The sequence below is a fragment of the Phyllobates terribilis genome, unplaced genomic scaffold, assembly GCF_046119375.1.
Source record: "Phyllobates terribilis strain yellow unplaced genomic scaffold, ASM4611937v1 Scaffold_6__1_contigs__length_29720123, whole genome shotgun sequence".
NCBI classification, from domain to species: Eukaryota; Metazoa; Chordata; class Amphibia; order Anura; family Dendrobatidae; genus Phyllobates; species Phyllobates terribilis.
The window spans coordinates 18,149,817-18,163,332 of NW_027362766.1; positions in this window are offsets into that span (position 1 = coordinate 18,149,817).

The following is a 13,516-nucleotide window of genomic DNA, read 5'->3' on the forward strand; positions in this document are numbered from 1 at the left end:
ATAGGAAGGGATCTTGAGCCGGACATATTTGGACGAGAGCCAGACTTTATCCCCAGGACGGAATTGAGGAGGATCCAGACGTCCTTTGTCAGCGTGCCTTTTCATACGCTCGGATGACAGAAGGAGTGCGGACCGGGTACTCTCCCATATGGAGGAAGACTCGCTCTCGTGATTGTTGTACGAGAATTCGGCCCATGGCAGGAGATCCACCCAGTCAGAATGGTGAGCATTAACAAAGTGCCGGAGGTAACTGGTCAGGTTCTGATTGATCCGCTCCACTTGACCATTAGACTGTGGGTGGTAAGCGGAGGAGAAGTCCAGAGTGACGTCTAGCAATTTACAAGTGGCTCTCCAGAAACGAGAAGTGAACTGTACTCCTCGATCCGACACGATGTGACGGGGCAGGCCATGAAGACGGAAGATGTGGCGGATAAAGACTCTAGCCAGCTCGGGTGCAGACGGGAGACCTGGCAGGGGAATGAAGTGAGCCATCTTGGAAAAGCGGTCAGCGACCACCCAAATGACCGTACAACCGGCAGAGACGGGCAGATCAGTTACGAAGTCCATCGCTATATGCTGCCAGGGGGCAGCAGGTGCTGGCAGAGGAAGAAGGCGGCCGGCCGACAGGTGTCTCGGAACCTTGTTGCGGGCGCAGGACACACAGGCAGAAACAAAGTCCATAACATCCTTGTGCAGGTTAGGCCACCAGTAGTGCCGGGTAATAAGCTGGAGGGTCTTTTTCTGACCGGCGTGGCCAGCTAGTTTAGACAAATGACCCCAGTGTAGGATCCTCTCCCGATCAGGTACCGATACGAACGTCTTACCAGGAGGGAGACAATTTAGACTCACGGGAGCCACCTGCATTACTCTGGCGGGATCGATGGGGCAGTCACATGGTCTATGAGGTGGTAATGTCTCTGCCTCCTCCATATCAAAGACATCAGCACAAGACCAATAAGGAATCGGAAGTCCAGGTAGATTAGCTGGGATAGGAGAGGGACGGACGGAATGGACGGGAACCAGACAGGTTTTATGACAGTCTTGTCCCCAGCGAAGGACTTCTCCGGTTTGCCAGTCAAGCACGGGTGCATGTCTCTGGAGCCAAGGCAGACCTAGCAAGAGGGCGTGAGAGAGTCCAGGCAGAACGTGAAGGGAGATACTCTCTGAATGCAGCATACCCACTTGCAGAGTAATGGATTCGGTGATGAATTGGATGGGGCGAGATAAGAGGCCCCCATCCACGGCAACAACAGACAAGGGTACAGCCAGAGGTTTGGTGGGGATGCGGTATTTCTCCACCAGGGACAGTGAAATAAGATTTCCGGCTGCTCCAGAGTCAAGTTGGGCTAGTTCGGAATAACGATTCTCCCCGCAGATGATTGAGACAGACAGCAGCAGGGATGGAGAGGATTTATTTTTGTCTAGATCAAGTCCTCTGAGCGAACCTAGACACAGGCGTTCTCCCGACCTCTCCGGGCAGGCACGGATCCGATGCTCCTTACTGCCACAGTAGAAGCAGCTCCCCTCGGCACGGCGAAAGTCCTGACGGGATTTGACCATCTTGGTCTGGTCGACCTGCATAGGCTCAGGAGAGTGTACCTGGGGAGAAACGGAAGGAGTGACGGGTTTCAGAAAAGTAGGAACCAGACGTGGAAGCCCCTTTTCACGGGTGACCTCTTTGGCACGTTCCTGGAACCGTAGGTCAATCCGGGTGGCAAGAGTTATTAGGTCATCGAGAGTGGTAGGAATGTCCCGACCAGCAAGTTCATCTTTAATACGGCCGGACAGACCCTCCCAGAAGACGGATACCAGAGCTTCGTTATCCCAGGCCAGCTCCGAGGCAAGGGTACGGAACCGTATGGCATATTGACCCACGGTGAGGCTTCCCTGACGGAGGCGTAGCAGAGATGATGCGGATGAGGTCCTCCGTCCGGGTTCGTCGAAGGCTTTCCGGAAAGCCGTGAGAAAGGCAGGCAAGTCGGACACCAGGGAGTCTCCTCTCTCCCATAGAGGATTTAGCCAGGCCAGAGCCTCCCCGGTGAGATGGGACATGATGAATGCAATTTTGGCTCGGTCGGAGTTAAACTGGTGGGACAATAGTTCAAAATGCAAGGTGCACTGATTTATGAAGCCCCGAGCCAGGACGGAGTCGCCTCCGAAGCGAGGAGGTGCAGAGAGCCGGGGTCCGGAAAAGGATACCATGGTACTGGCCGTAGTTGCAGGTGGTGTTGTCAGAGTATCCAAGCGAGTATTGACATTCCGCAGGTGACCCAGGATGGACTCCTGTTGGGACCTTTGACGGGACAGTTCATGACACAGGTCCGAGAGCGAGGGAGCTTGGGTGCCACCGGGTTCCATGGCCCGAGCAAACTGTAACGGGTCCGGGAGGCGGAACCTCTGAGCTACTATACAAGGGGGCGGCCCTTGTAAGGGAGCGGGTGGCAGTCTCTGGGTGAACGGACAGGGAGTTACGGCAAGTGATCAGGGCAGTCTCTGGGTAAGGGGTAGGTACGACCTGTGATGGCGGAGCCTCCGGGTAGGCTAGCAGGCAGATGGTAGATGTGTGCTCCCAGGTGAGCAAGCGAGAGTCTCTGGAATAGCAGGTGGTCACGGCACGTGACGGCGGAACCTCCGGGCTGGCAGGCAGGTAGGTAACGGAGAAGCGCTCCCAGGTGAGCGGGCAAGAGTCTCTGGAATAGCTGGTGGTCACAGCACGTGACAACGGAGCCTCCGGGCTGACAAGCAGGCAGGTAGCGGAGAAGCGCTCCCAGGTGAGCGGGCAAGCTGGTCCATAGACAGACTGACCGGAGTTGTAAGGCAGACCGTCGGACCTCAGGCAAGCAGGCAGGTAGCTGATGTGCGCTCCCAGGTGAGCGGACAAGTTGGTCCTTAGACAGACTGACCGGAGTTGTAAGGCAGACCGTCGGACCTCAGGCAGGCAGGCAGGTAACAAGTATTCAGGCAGGAATCAGGCAGGTAACTAGCAGGAAACTGGCAGGAAACTGGCAGGAAACTGGCAGGTAACTGGCAACGGGACCTGAGGGCTGAAGCACAGGTGAGACACAGGTGCAAACAACATTGCTCGGGCACCTCCATTTTGGAGGAGGTGCCTTATATATGATGAAGTCCTCCGGCCATTGGCCGGGGACTCTTTAGGGCGGCGCGCGCGGCCCCTTTAAGAGGAGGGGAGCGTGCGCGCGCGCGCCCTAAGCACAGGGGCCGGGAAGGAGCGCGCGCTGAGAGCAGAGCAGGAGGAGGACGCCGGGACGGAGCGCGCGCTGACAGCAGAGCAGGAGGAGGACGCCGGGACGGAGCGCGCGCTGACAGCAGAGCGGTGAGGGGAGCAGCGTCCCTGCCTAGCAGAGGGCAGGGACGCCAGCGCTACATCTCTCATAGTCTTTGCTTATGCCTTCCAAGCAAAAGCTGCCAAAAATTAGGAGGAAATGTAATGCCCGTTCGAAGAGTCGTGGAGGTTAGAGTTCAATAAAAACAACATTTCAATGCCCCTTAGAAGAGCTGTGAAGTTCAGAGTGGTTTAACAAGATGCTTTTAATTCCCCTCGAAAAAGTGGTGGAGGTCCCAGTAGCTTAACAAGATGGTTTTAATGCCCCTCGGAAAAGTGGTGGAAGTCACAGTAGCTTAACAAGACGCTTTTAATGCCCCTCAGAAGAGACATGGAGGCCCCAATAGCTTAAAAAGATGGTTTTAATGCCCCTCAGAAAAGTGGTGGAGGTCCCAGTAGCTTAACAAGATGCTTTTAATTCCCCTCGGAAAAGTGGTGGAGGTCCCAGTAGCTTAACAAGACGCTTTTAATGCCCTTCGGAAAAGTGGTGGAGGTCACAGTAGCTTAACAAGACGCTTTTAATGCCCCTCAGAAGAGACGTGGAGGTCCCAGTAGCTTAACAAGACGGTTTTAATGCCCCTCGGAAATGTGGTGGAGGTCCCAGTAGCTTAACAAGATGGTTTTAATGCCCCTCGGAAAAGTGGTTAAGGTCCCAGTAGCTTAACAAGACGCCTTTAATGCCCTTCGGAAAAGTGGTGGAGGTCACAGTAGCTTAACAAGACGCTTTTAATGCCCCTCAGAAGAGACGTGGAGGTCCCAGTAGCTTAACAAGATGGTTTTAATGCCCCTCGGAAAAGTGGTGGAGATCCCAGTATCTTAACAAGACGCTTTTAATACCCCTCGGAAAAGTGGTGGGGGTCACAGTAGCTTAACAAGATGCTTTTAATGCCCCTCGGAAAAGTGGTGGCAGTCGCAGTAGCTTAACAAGACGCTTTTAATGCCCCTTACAAGAGCCATACAGTACAGCATCTTAAAAATATTATTCCCATTATTGGGGAGTGGGTCTCCCACAGTCTTTGCTTATGTCTTCCAAGCAAAAGCTGACAAAAATAAGGACGGAGGAACTTTCAATAATGGCAACACAGACCACGGTCACCCTGGTAGTATAGTGGTGGTGGAGGCTGAGGATAAGGAGGAGAACATAAAACAGCCGAAATGAGGAAGAGTATACCCATGTGTGGGTGTGAAGCGGTGCATGTGAATATACCTCCCGAAATAACACAGTGGATTTGACTTCATGTTGCTCTGCTGTCATTTGGTGGTGATGAGAAGTCTGGCCCAATCCAGCCCTTGTTCATTTTGATAAGGGTCAGCTTGTCAACATTGTCAGTTGACAGGCGAGTGCGCTTATCAGTTATAATTCCCCCAGCGGCACTAAAAACACGCTCCGATAACACGCTAGCGGCAGGGCAGGACCTCCAAGGCATACAGAGCAAATTCATTCCAAGTGTCCAGCTTGGATACCCAATAATTAAAAGGCACAGAGGAATCACGGATGACGCTGGTACGGTCGGCAAGGTACTCCCTCACCATCTTTTGAAACTTTCCACTCCTTGTGAGAGTACCCCGCGCCTCAGGGCCTGTAAGCTGGGCAGGTCTCAGAAAACTGTCCCAGAAAGTTGACAGTGTTCCCCTGCCTCTGCTGGATTGGAGTTGCCTCTCTCTCGCTTGTATGCCTTGGTTGGTCAACGAACTGTGACCTCTGCCGCTAGCGTGTTCAGATGGGAATTTTTTTAACAGTTCTGCAGCAAGGTCCTTCTGGTACTGCCCCATTTTTGTACACCTTTCCACCTCAGGAATAAGAGAGTGAAAGTTCTCCTTGTAGCGGGGGTCTAAAAGTGTCACCAACCAGTAATGACTATCACCCAACATTTTGACAACGCGAGGGTCACGGTTAAGGCAGCGTAACATAAAGTCAGCCATGCGTGCCAGACTGGTAACGGGCAAGGCTTCCATGTCCTCATCAAGATGACGACTGACCATGCTCTCCTCCTCCTCCCCCCCCCGTCCTCAGGCCACCCACGCTGAACCAACGGTATGACAGTTGTACAGGTACTACCATCTACAGCGCATGATACAAGCTCCTGTTCTTCCTCTTCCTCCTCCTCCTCTCCCTCATTGTCCCCCAATGCATGTTGGGATGAGATGAGGCTGGGCTGTGTGTAATTGACCGCTACGGCTTCTTGATCCATCTCATCATACTCTGGCTGCAATGCCTCCTCTTTAATTCTCTGCAGAGAGCGTTGCATAAGACAGACAAGTGGAATGCTGACGCTTAATGATGGCGTCATCGCCACTCACCATCTTGGTGGACTCCTCAAAGTTTGTCAAGATGGTACATATGTCAAACATCCAGGTCCACTCCTGAGGTCTTATGTGTGGAGTCTGACCTGAATATCAACGGCCTTGTTGCAGCTGGTACTCCACAACTGCTCTCTTCTACTCACAAATCCTTTGAAACATGTGGAGGGTAGAGTTCCAACGTGTGGGGACATCACACACCAGTCGGTGTGACGGAAGCTGCAAACGCTGCTGCAACACAGCAAGGGCGGCAGAAGCTGTAGCCGACTTGCGAAAATGAGCTGACAGGCGGCGTACTTTGACGAGCAGATCTGGCCACTTGGGGTACGATTTAAGAAACCTCTGAACCACGAGGTTAAGCACATGAGCCAGGCATGGTACGTGTGTGATCTTGCCTCGCCTCAGAGCCGCCACCAGGTTATGGCCATTGTCACACACGACCATGCCTGGATGTAGGTTCAGCGGTCTCAGCCACAGATCTGCCTGCTCTTTCACAGCTGTCCACAACTCACAAGCAGTGTGAGGCTTATCACCTAAGCTTATGAGTTTCAGCACAGCCTGTTGCCGCTTGGCGGAGGCAGTACTGCAGTGCTTCCAGCTTGTAACTGATGTGGTGATATCTGAGATGGAGGCTGAACATGATGAGGAGGAGAATGATGCGCAGGAGCTGTACACTGTGGGGGCAACTCTGACTGACATAGGGCCCTGCAATCCTCGGTGTGGGGAGGATGTGTTCCGTCCCAAGGTCTGACTGGGTCCCGGCTTCCACTATGTTTACCCAGTGTGCCGTCAGGGAGATGTACCGTCCCTGGCCACAAGCACTTGTCCACGTGTCCATTGTCAGGTGGACTCTACCAGTAACTGCGTTGTTGAGGGCACGGCAGATGTTTTGGGACACGTGCTTGTGTAGTGCGGGGATGGTACACCGGGCAAAATAGTGTCGGCTGGGGACTGAGTACCGAGGGACGGCCACAGGCATAAGGTTGCGGAAGGATTTTGTCTCCACCAGCCTAAAAGGCAGCATTTCCAACGCAAGCAGTCGTGAAATGTGCGAATTTAGGACTGTGGCCTGTGGAGAGTTAGCTGCGAATTTCCGCTTTCGTTCAAAGGTCTGGGATATGGACAATTGAACGCTGCGGTGGGACGTGGACGTGGACGTTGATGCTGTTTCTTGAGAAACTGCCATAACAAGTGAAAACTGAGAGGAGGGGGCATCTTTGCATGCAGTATGGACAGGGGATTGCCTTGCACACACAACAGGGGGTTCTACTGCATGCACAACAGCGGAAGAAGCAGTGGTGACACCCGCTGACACTGGTCGTGGACCCTGGGGTTCGCCCCACAAAGTCGGGTGCTTTTCTGCCGTGTGCCTGATCATACTGGTGGTGGTCAGGCTGGTAGTTTTGTCACCCCTGCTGATGATGGCATGGCAGGTGGTACAAATGGCCTTTTTGGGGTTATCAGCAGAGTCTTTAAAAAAAATCCAGACTCTGGAAGACCTACAGGTTGTACTGGCAACGTCCCTCGTGTTGGTGTTACGGGGAACTGTTGCCCGCCTACTGTGTGCGGCCACCACACTGCTTCTTCCTGCCTGTTGAGGTACTCTGCCTCCCTGATCCTGTGTGCTGCTGGCCTCGCTCTGCATGTCCTCCTGCCACGTTGGGTCAGTTACTAGATCATCCACCACCTCCTCCTCTTCCACTTGCGCACCACGATCCTCCTCCTCACTTCCTGGCAATTGTGTCTCGTCATCGTCCACATCTTGTGACAAATTGCCAGCGTCGACTTCCTGTGGCCGTGGCTGTTCAAATATTTGGGCATCGCTACATGGGATCTCCTCTTCCACCACTTCAAGCGGAGCAGGCGAGGGGCACAAATCTGGAAATGGACCAGTGAACAGCTCTTCAGAGTGTCCAAATGTGGGATCAGTTGCTGTCTGATGACACTCGGCATGGTGGGAGGAAGGAGCATCAGGGTGAGGAGGAGTATGCGGTCGAGACTCATGGCTACTAAATGTTGACCGTGTGGAAGACAGACCGGAGGTGGTGGTGCCCGGGTAACTGGAAGTATTATCTGCTATCCAATTAATAACCTGTTCACACTGATCAGTTCGCAATACTGGTGTTGCTCTGTGCTTCACTAGTAATTCGGTCAAGAAGTGGGAGCGAGAAGATGTGGCTGTTGGTTGTGGCACATTTTCACCTTGGCCACAGCCCCGTCCTCTGCACGCACCATCACCAGAACGTCCAGTTCCACGTCCCTTGCCATGCGCCTTGCCCATTGTAAAGGAAGTAAAATAGCTTACACTCGCACTATCAATGGAAAAAGGGTAATGAAAAGTAGATTAGAACTGTGGAAGAGGAAAACCACAGTTCTATTTCTCTGGCCTACACCCGACTCTTTTAAACAATCTGAACAATCAGGGAGAAACTATTACTGTTTTTCTTTACGGAAAAAATACCAAAAGCTGAATAATAGAGATTTTTTACCGTGGAATGGCAAAACCACAGTTATTGTTTACCAGAACATTTTAAATAGATATATTTGTGGCTGAACAGTGAGCGACACACTGAAACAGTTTTTTTTAGGTAAAAAGGGCCCAAAAGTGGATAATACAGAGATATGACCCGTGGAACTGCAAAACCACACTTGTATTTCTCGTGCCTGCACCAGACTATTTTCAACAGATATATTTGTGTCTGAAAAATCATGGAGACACTATTAGTTTTTTTTTTTGCGGCGAAAAATGCCAAAAGCAGGATAATAGAGATTTTTTACCATGGAACAGCAAAATCACAGTTATATTTTACTGGTGTATACCAGACTATTTTCAACAGATATATTTGTGTCTGAACAATCAGGAGACACTACTGTTTTTCTTTACAGCAAAAAAATGCAAAAAAGCAGGATAATACAGAGATTTGACCCATGGAACTGCAAAACCACACTTGTATTTCTCGGGCCTACACCAGACTATTTTCAACAGATATATTTGTGTCTGAACAATCAGGAGACACTACTGTTTTTCTTTACAGCAAAAAATGCAAAAAAGCAGAATAATACAGAGATTTGACCCGTGGAACTGCAAATTCACACTTGTATTTCTCAGGCCTACACCAGACTATTTTCAACAGATATATTTGTGTCTGAACAATCAGGAGACACTATTATTATTTTTTTACGGCAAAAAATGCCAAAAGCAGGATAATAGAGATTTTTTACCGTGAAACAGCAAAACCACAGTTATAATTTACTGGTGTATACCAGACTATTTTCAACAGATATATTTGTGTCTGAACAATCAGGAGACACTACTACTGTTTTTCTTTACGGCAAACAATGCCAAAGAAGGATAATACAGAGATTTGACCCGTGGAACTGCAAAACCACACTTGTATTTCTCGGGCCTACACCAGACTATTTTCAACAGACATGTTTGTGTCTGAACAATCAGGAGACACTACTGTTTTTCTTTACAGCAAAAAATGCAAACAAGCAGGATAATACAGAGATTTGACCTGTGGAACTGCAAAACCACACTTGTATTTCTCGGGCCTACACCAGACTGTTTCCAACAGATATATTTGTGTCTGAAAAATCAGGGATACACTATTAGCTTTTTTTTATGGCAAAAAATGCCAAAAGCAGGATAATAGAGATTTTTTAAAGTGGAACAGCAAAACCACAGTTATAATTTACTGGTATATACGAGACTATTTTCAACAGATATACTTGTGTCTGAACAATCAGGAGACACTACTACTGTTTTTCTTTACGGCAAAAAATGGCAAAAGCAGGATAATACAGAGATTTAACCCGTGGAACTGCAAAACCACACTTGTATTTCTCGGGCCTACACCACACTAATTTCAACAGATATATTTGTGTCTGAACAATCAGGAGACACTACTGTTTTTCTTTACAGCAAAAAATGCAAAAAAACAGGATAATACAGAGATTTGACCCATGGAATTGCAAAACCACACTTGTATTTCTCGGGTCTACACCAGACTATTTTCAACAGATATATTTGTGTCTGAACAATCAGGAGACACTACTGTTTTTCTTTACACCAAAAATTGCAAAAAAAACAGGACAATACAGTGATTTGATGCGTGGAACTGCAAAACCACACTTGTATTTCTCGGGCCTACACCAGACTATTTTCAACAGATATATTTGTGTCTGAACAATCAGGAGACACTATTATTTTTTTTTTACGGCAAAAAATGCCAAAAGCAGGATAATAGAGAATTTTTACCGTGGAACAGCAAAACCACAGTTTTAATTTATTGGTGTATATGAGATTATTTTCAACAGATATATTTGTGTCTGAAAAATCAGGAGACACTACTACTGATTTTCTTTATGGCAAAAAATGGCAAAATCAGGATTATACAGAGATTTGACCCGTGGAACTGCAAAGCCACACTTTTATTTCTCGGGCCTACACCACACTATTTTCAACAGATATATTTGTGTCTGAAAAATCAGGGAGACACTATTAGTTTTTTTTTTTACGGCAAAAAATGCCAAAAGCAGGATAATAGAGATTTTTGACCGTGGAACAGCAAAACCACAGTTAGAATTTACTGGTGTATACCAGACTATTTTCAACAGATATATTTGTGTCTGAACAATCAGGAGACACTACTACCTTTTTTCTTTACGGCAAAAAATGGCAAAAGCAGGATAATACAGAGATTTGACCCATGGAACTGCAAAACCACACTTGTATTTCTCGGGCCTACACCAGACTATTTTCAACAGATATATTTGTGTCTGAACAATCAGGAGACACTACTGTTTTTCTTTACAGCAAAAAATGCAAAAAAAGCAGGATAATACAGAGATTTGACCCATGGAACTGCAAAACCACACTTGCATTTCTCGGGCCTACACCAGACTATTTTCAACAGATATATTTGTGTCTGAACAATCAGGAGACACTACTGTTTATCTTTACAGCAAAAAATGCAAACAAACAGGATAATACAGAGATTTGACCGATGGAACTGCAAAACCACACTTGCATTTCTCGGGCCTACACCAGACTATTTTCAACAGATATATTTGTGTCTGAACAATCAGGAGACACTACTGTTTTTCTTTACAGCAAAAAATGCAAAAAAAACAGGATAATGCAGAGATTTGACCCGTGGAACTGCAAAACCACACTTGTATTTCTCGGGCCTACACCAGACTATTTTCAACAGATATATTTGTGCCTGAACAATCAGGAGACACTACTACTGTTTTTCTTTACGGCAAAAAATGGCAAAAGCAGGATAATACAGAGATTTGACCCATGGAACTGCAAAACCACACTTGTATTTCTCGGGCCTACACCAGACTATTTTCAACAGATATATTTGTGTCTGAGAAATCAGGGATACACTATGAGTTTTTTTTTTACGACAAAAAATGCCAAAAGCAGGATAATAGAAATTTTTTACCGTGGAACAGCAAAACCACAGTTATAATTTACTGGTGTATACCAGACTATTTTCAACAGATGTATTTGTGTCTGAACAATCAGGAGACACTATTATTTTTTTTTTTTTACGGCAAAAAATGGCAAAAGCAGGATAATACAGAGATTTGACCCATGGAACTGCAAAACCACACTTGTATTTCTCGGGCCTACACCAGACTATTTTCAACAGATATATTTGTGTCTGAACAATCAGGAGACACTACTGTTTTTCTTTACAGCAAAAAATGCAAAAAAGCAGGATAATACAGAGATTTGACCCATGGAACTGCAAAACCACACTTGCATTTCTCGGGCCTACACCAGACTATTTTCAACAGATATATTTGTGTCTGAACAATCAGGAGACACTACTGTTTATCTTTACAGCAAAAAATGCAAACAAACAGGATAATACAGAGATTTGACCGATGGAACTGCAAAACCACACTTGCATTTCTCGGGCCTACACCAGACTATTTTCAACAGATATATTTGTGTCTGAACAATCAGGAGACACTACTGTTTTTCTTTACAGCAAAAAATGCAAAAAAAACAGGATAATACAGAGATTTGACCCGTGGAACTGCAAAACCACACTTGTATTTCTCGGGCCTACACCAGACTATTTTCAACAGATATATTTGTGTCTGAACAATCAGGAGACACTACTACTGTTTTTCTTTACGGCAAAAAATGGCAAAAGCAGGATAATACAGAGATTTGACCCATGGAACTGCAAAACCACACTTGTATTTCTCGGGCCTACACCAGACTATTTTCAACAGATATATTTGTGTCTGAAAAATCAGGGATACACTACTAGTTTTTTTTTTACGACAAAAAATGCCAAAAGCAGGATAATAGAGATTTTTTACCGTGGAACAGCAAAACCACAGTTATAATTTACTGTTGTATACCAGACTATTTTCAACAGATGTATTTGTGTCTGAACAATCAGGAGACACTATTATTTTTTTTTTTTTACGGCAAAAAATGCCAAAAGCAGGATAATAGAGATTTTTTACCGTGGAACAGCAAAACCACAGTTATAATTTACTGGTGTATACCAGACTATTTTCAACAGATATATTTGTGTCTGAACAATCAGGAGACACTACTACTGTTTTTCTTTACGGCAAAAAGTGCCAAAACAGGATAATACAGAGATTTGACCTGTGGAACTGCAAAACCACACTTGTATTTCTCGGGCCTACACCAGACTATTTTCAACAGATATATTTGTGTCTGAACAATCAGGAGACACTACTGTTTTTCTTTACAGCAAAACATGCGAAAAGGCAGGATAATACAGAGATTTGACCCGTGGAACTACAAAACCACAAGTGTATTTCTCGGGCCTACACCAGACTATTTTCAACAGATATATTTGTGTCTGAACAATCGGGAGACACTACTGTTTTTCTTTACAGCAAAAAATGCAAAAAAACAGGATAATACAGAGATTTGACCCATGGAACTGCAAAACCACACTTGTATTTCTTGGGCCTACACCAGACTATTTTCAACAGATATATTTGTGTCTGAACAATCAGGAGACACTATTTTTTTTTTTTTTATGGTAAAAAATGCCAAAAGCAGGATAATAGAGATTTTTTACTGTGGAACAGCAAAACCACAGTTATAATTTAATGGTGTATACGAGACTATTTTCAACAGATATATTTGTGTCTGAACAATCAGGAGACACTACTACTGTTTTTCTTTACGGCAAAAAATGGCAAAAGCAGGATAATACAGAGATTTGACCTGTGGAACTGCAAAACCACCCTTCTATTTCTCGGGCCTACACCAGACTATTTTCAACAGATATATTTGTGTCTGAAAAATCAGGGAGACACTATTAGGTGTTTTTTTACTGCAAAAAATGACAAAAGCAGGATAATAGAGATTTTTGACCGTGGAACAGCAAAACCACAGTTATAATTTACTGGTGTATACGAGACTATTTTCAACAGATATATTTGTGTCTGAACAATCAGGAGACACTACTACCGTTTTTCTTTACAGCAAAAAATGGCAAAAGCAGGATAATACAGAGATTTGACCCATGGAACTGCAAAACCACACTTGTATTTCTTGGGCCTACAACAGACTATTTTCAACAGATATATTTGTGTCTGAACAATCAGGAGACACTACTGTTTTTCTTTACAGCAAAAAATGCAGAAAAGCAGGATAATACAGAGATTTGACCCATGGAACTGCAAAACCACACTTGTATTTCTTGGGCCTACACCAGACTATTTTCAACAGATATATTTGTGTCTGAACAATCGGGAGACACTATTGTTTATCTTTACAGCAAAAAATGCAAAAAAACAGGATAATACAGAGATTTGACCAATGGAACTGCAAAACCACACTTGTATTTCTCG